This window comes from Solanum pennellii, chromosome 9 (genome assembly GCF_001406875.1).
Source record: "Solanum pennellii chromosome 9, SPENNV200".
NCBI classification, from domain to species: domain Eukaryota; kingdom Viridiplantae; phylum Streptophyta; class Magnoliopsida; order Solanales; family Solanaceae; genus Solanum; species Solanum pennellii.
The window spans coordinates 5,640,571-5,647,301 of NC_028645.1; positions in this window are offsets into that span (position 1 = coordinate 5,640,571).

Below are 6,731 nucleotides of genomic sequence, written 5' to 3' on the forward strand. Positions count from 1 at the left end.
TTGAGTTGGCCCAAAAGTGACGGAGGTTCATTTTAATAACTACAAGACCCTAAATAATAGGGTTTCATAAATTAAACCCCAACCCTTTCATCTTCTTCTCTCCTCCATTGAGGATGTGGCCATTGGGTTTTTCAAATATTGGTCTCTTTTTCCTTCTTCTGTGGGCGATAAATGATTATTCATAGTTGATATGTCTGTTGTTTCTTGCTCACCAATCAATGGTAGATTTCTTTTTTTGTTACCTTTTAATTTTAAAGTAGCTTTGGTGTTTCTTACTCCATAGAAAGTGTACCATTCAGCGCGGGTCCATGAGTTTGTGAGAAACTCGAAAGAAAGTTAGAACCTGTATTCCAACTTCGTAGATATTTGTAAGTACTCTTGATTTTTCTTCACCCTTATTTCAATTGATCTACAATATAACCACTTCTGTTTTAACAGTTGAATTAAAGGCGGAGAAATCAAAGTTATTCCCAATCTCCTTTTTCTTTATATCTTAGTTGGATGCAAGAAAATAAAATGTAAATCTAGTTCCTTAAATCAAGCTTGTTGCTGGTGACTGTATTACTTTTTGCTGGCTTACATCTTGGTAAGTTTTCTCACAACTATGTTTCCCTTGTAATAGCCATAAATTATTCGATAAATATAACGGATGTGAGACTCTGTGGCTTTCCATTTGTTTCTATCCATGCTTAAAGGTAGTTTTTATTGTTTATACTTCTTACTTTGATTTTGGTTGTTGGTATGTATTATTTATTCATGTACCTTAGTAACTTGAGATCTTTTGCTAATAATATTTGTCAATGGTTCTGCATGGAAGTATAATTCGAGGTTTTCCTGATATTATCTCTAAGAATTAATCAGGGTTAATGAAAGGAAGAAGTATTGTTGAAAATGTTTTTCAAGTGCAAGAGATATTAAAAGACATAAACAAGAGGAATGAATACCATAATGTTGTGGTGAAGTTGTACATGACTGAAGCATATGATAGGGTGTTAGGGATTTTTTTGATTCAAGTTATGCGAAGATTTTTTTTGATGAGAGGTTATTTATATGGTGTTGAGATTAATATCTACTTACTGGTACTCCATGTTAATTAATGTCCAGTCTTTTGGTTTTCTCAATCTTTTTAGGACTGAAGCAAGGTGATCCCCTCTCCCGCACTTTGTTCATTATAGCAACAAAGGTATGTATTAGCTAGATGTCTCAATGGGCTAAATGAGGATGCAGAATTCAAGAGATTTGGGATGCGAAAATGAGTAGAGAGATTACTCATTTGTCTTATATGAATGATACAATCCTTTTTTATTCATCGAATAAGAAGTCAATGAAAACAATGATAAAGATTCTACGGAGATTTGAATATGTGTCAGGACAGCTCATAAACCTGAACAAAAGCTATGTATATCGATATGAAAAGGTTCGTTATTCTGTTTGTTAGAGGAATAAAAGCACTACTAGAGTCTCACAAGGTCTCTTTCCTTTTATGTATCTTGGATGCCCAGTTTTTATGGGAGAAAAAAGAAGTCATATTTTGAAGAGCTAATATAGAAAGTTGCCAAAAGCGTGAAGGGATGGTAGAATCGACTTTTGATTTATGGGGGGATGTATGTTTTAATAGATCATGTTTTAAAATCAATGTCTATTTATCGTATGTCTACTATGAATCCTCCTAAGGGAGTAATAAGTCAGATTCATAAGATTATGACAAAGCTTTTGGAGTCACACAGGAGGAGTAAGAAAGGAAAACACTAGATTGAATGGGAAACAATGCGCTTACCAAAATCAGAGGGAGGAGCGGGATTTAGATCGATACATGATGGATATTCATAACATCCACTAATTCTTTGTGGAGTGAATTTATGTAGAATTGTGAAAAAAAATGGCATCCAATAATGGCACAAAGACAAGCGGCAATTCATGTATGGAGAAAGATGATTGGACAAAACAAGTGGCTTGGTACTATGTGGAAGAAAATAAAAGGGAGGAGGGAGGAGGAGATGGAGGTCAAAAATCTTATTATAGAAAATCAGTGGGATAGGAGGAAACTCATACAGTATATTTCTGAAGAAATGACTGATCACATTGTGAGTTCTATCTCTCCGGTAATGAATACAGGAGATCAGGATAAACCTTGGTGGATGGGAAACTCAAAGGTTCTTTAAGTTAAAATAGCTTGCCTGTTAAGATTACTTTCTTTTTATGGAGGGCGTGGAAAGGAAGGATTTCCATAAAATGACAATTAAGGAGAATGAGAATGAACATTGTCTCCAACATTGGTATTATGAGACACAACAAATAAAAACAATGTCAAATCTTTTTCTAACATTGCTTAAAACTTTGGAAGTATTTTGCTTCATGAGCAGGTTTGGAAACAGAAGGAAGAAATTCAACGAAGCTGATAAGAGCTAGTGTTATGTGGAAGCTCCTACAAAACTCAAACATATTTTTAGAGTTATGCCAATTCTGATTGTGTGGAATTTGTTGAAGAAAAGAATTCATGTCAAGCATGGGGTCACTGCACCTTTGACGAGTTGGTACAATAAATGGAAAGGAGAATCTAATTGCTGGTGATAGTTAACAATTCAAAGTTCAAAATAAATGGGAAATCTTGGCCTGAAATGGTGAAAATAATAGGAGCTTATAAGCCAAGGATTTACTACCAGATTGTAAAAAGCTATCGAAGGAAGATCAATTGAAGTGTAATATGTATAGTGCCATTAAAGGAAATACAGGGGAGGGTGCGTATGGTTTCTGCAAAAGAAACAAAACTGGAGACCTCATCCATGCACATGCAGGCGAAATTGGTATTGCTATGAATATAGAAGTGGAGGCAAGAGCAATACAAGAGGCTTAAGGTTTAGTACACCGAATAGTTTATAGAACATGGTTATTAAAACTGCTTCTCTCACTCTAAAGAACCTTATTCAACAGACACGGAAAGTATCATGGGAAATTACAGAATTTACGAATGAAATAATCAGAGAAATACAACAACAAAATGTTACTGTTCAATATATTTTTAGGGAAAACAATCAAATAGCGGATTATTTAGCTAATCTAGCGATCATTAGCACAGACAAAGCAGAATTCAGTGGGTTTGCAAAATTACCAACAACATGAAAGCGCATCATTATTAATATTGACAAAGCACAGATGCCATCCATCAGGATAAAAACAAAATAGATTAAACCACATGGCTAGAATCAGGTATATAATATGAAAGGAAAGGGATGCAATAGAAAGAATTAATAAGAGAACGTCCACATGGGGGGGGGGGGAGTCATTGTAGTTACAATAACAAAGCTCTTACTAATCAACATTAACACACGAAAACTTTCACCAAACAGGCAAGGGTAAAACATCATCTCTAATAAGAAAGCATGGAGGTCAGCTCAAAACCAAAGAAAAAGTGTGTTTGAAGCACCAATTCGACTTGAACAGTTCAAAGGAGGGAAAAAAAAGAAAGCAGGGTCAGATCTAAAGGGGGGGGGGGAAAGTGCATCCTAAAGAAGGAGTGGAGGAACCTGTGATATTGCACACTCTGGATAGCTACCTCCAAGATTTCCACATACTGGTTGACTTCACAAACAAAGGCAACCACTAATTAAATATCAAGAAATGAAAAATGAGGCAAAAGAAAGGATGGAGAAGAGTTACCTTTTGGTAGTGAATGCTCTTGTGTGAGCTGTCGAAAGTGGAGGAAGGGTGGAGAAAGAAGGCACCAAACCCATAGAAGAAGACGGCGAAGTTGGAAGTTTTAACGACCGCCAGATGGGAGCATATGAACGACAAAGATACAAGGAAAGTGAGAATGAGGCGGAAGTTTATAGGGTTACTTTCTGGGCTGGATTTATTTCTTATTGGGGCCGTTTGGTCAGGCCTATTTTGCTTGTCAATTAATAAAATGGCTACGGGCCCAACAAAAAAATTGATCAAATTATTTTGCGAGGATATGATCAGAAGTATTGATAATTGCTATGTTATTGTTGTGCCTATGATATTTGATTGTAAGTTATTCGATCTTTCTTGTACGGATTTGAATTGTAGATTCATTTTTTTATTGCCAAAATTGTTAAAACGGAACATTTAGTATCCTTTATAGATCATGGTATTTTAATTGCAGGTTTCATATATAATAAAAAAAATGTTACAATCCATTATAAATCAAATTTTATATATTTACCACCATTTATGGATAATATTGATATGAAAATCAATGTTAAATAATAATATACACAAATCTTAATTAATTTGGTTATACAAAATAATTGGTAAATTCTTGATTAAACTATGGTGTATATGTTGGTTTAAATTATGTGTTTTGTATCATAGTGCACTTTACATCAAAGTTTCTAGCTGACCTCAAATTGACAACATTCACATATAATTTTTTACAATTTGAGGAGAAAGTGTCTAGTAGAAAACTAGAAATACATTATCATGTGTTTTAAGCAGAATGTAGTTCAAATGTTTAAATCAAATTTTCTATAAATATAAGGAATTGTCAATGTTTTCCGTTTTCTTCTGTTGTACAGTTTTAAAAGGACTAAGAAATGATTCAGTTTTTTATTTCTTAACGACTTAACCAAAAAAGGAACATGCTCTTAATATTTGAAGAGAAACTTTCATATATAACCACACAAAAGCCTGGTTGAAACTACAATTCGTAGCTACATATTATAGGGAGGCGATAGGCAAGCGAGACTGGGAGAGAGAGGCAAACGAGAGAGGTGAGTTATATATGTATATCGATTAGATGATTGTATATTATACATATGTATATGTATATATGTCAAGCGAGATTAGGAGAGGGAGGAGAGAGGCGAGCGAGATTGGAAGAGGGAGGAGAGAGGCGAGCAAGATTGGGATAGGAGGAGAGAAGCGAACGAGATTGGGAGAGGGATGAGAGAGGTGAGCAAAAGATGACATGGAGTGGGAGACAGGTGAATTGTATATTATATCGGTTAGATGATTGTATATTATACATATGCATTTGTACATTTGGCAAGAGAGATTGGGAGAGGGAGGAGAGAGGCGAGCGAGACTGGGAGAGGGAGAGAGAAGCGAGCGAGAGAGGGCAGAGAGTGGGAGTAAGGTGAATTGTATATGTATATCGATTAGATGATTGTATATTATACATATGTATTTGTATTTCTGGCGAATTATACATATACAAATGTGGATAATTATACAAACTCGAAGTCAGCCACGTAATTAATGTTTAATGTTAGTCGCGAGTGGTAATTATAGAAAACCATAGCTATGATGAGTAGTTAAGTAGTATACATTTATTTAACCGCATAATTTTTCCATATTTAAAGTCACAAGCCCATTTAAACAGGCTTAGCTAATATTATTTCAAGAATATTTATAATATTAAAGGTAAAAAGGAACAAAAATAATTAATTTATAAAATAGCAAGTAAATTAAAATAAATATTTCTAGTAACCTTTTCTACCAAATATGGATGGGAATAGTATTTATTTTCTTAGCGGGACTCTTAATTACACATGGTCAAGGATGGTCTTTTTTTTTTTTTTCAGAGAAAAAACTTTCTATAAATACCAAATCAAATAGGTTTATCACATTATCCTGAAAAATTTTAAGTGCTCAGATTTTCTTTAACAACAACAACAGACCACATAAAATTGTAAGTTTTCTTAATTTACAATTTTATGCACCTTTTAATTGTTTGCTAAGTACTAATGTCTGTATTAGTAAGAGTTTTATTTTCTGTGCGATTAGAACTTTTAAGATCTAATTTTTTTTATCAATGTTTAAGTATTATAGTTATAGCGTTGATGCATAAATTAAATAACCAGCAAATTCAAAAATTACCTCAAACTTTTATATTTTATAAAAAATATCCATTATTTATTAAGTCCACTTAGTATTTGTTACTTCCTCCTCCGGAAAAGTTTGAGTGATAAAATTGAAAAAAAGAACAATTTGTTTTGTTTTAATGTGTTATAATTATAATTGAATCAATGAAAAGTTTGATTATACGATTATTGTATCACTCTTGCATATATTGTTATTTTATGGTTGTTGATTGTTATCATTCACTATAAATAGATAATACAAATTTATACGTATTTTTAATAGTTTTAGAATATATGGGTATAAATCATATTTTTTTTAAATAGTCAAATATTCTTAAAAAAAATTGAACCCAAACACAAGGTGTAATTTCAAAAAAAACTTGACCCAAATATTATTTATCAAAAAAATATTTAAAAACTTGGGATAAACGCTAACTATGGGCCAAATACCTTGGGAACTTAGGTTTAGGGCTAGAAAAAAAAAATTATAAATAGGCTCATAAAATCTCCAGTCTACGTCTCAACTCTTATCGACCGAATAAAATTGCTCATAAGTCTGCCACAGAGCCAAAAAGCAAATAAAAAAATTTGTATGTTCTCAATTCCAATATTTGTTATATATGTTTTCAATATTTATTTATTATATATGTTTTAGTTAGAGCCAGTAGTTTTGTATCTTTTAATTATATAACCACCATCGCTAGGTCATACAATTTGACTTCCTTGATGAATGTTTGATGGTGTGGATATACCGTCAATTCTGTAACGACCTGTTTAGTCGTTTTGAGCAGCAGATTTTATTTCTGGAAAAACTGTGTGAGTCGACGGAACCCACGACGGGCCGTCATGGACACGACGGGCCGTCGAGGGTGTCTCGTTCCAAAAGACTTAGACTTCTGAAATTTGGGT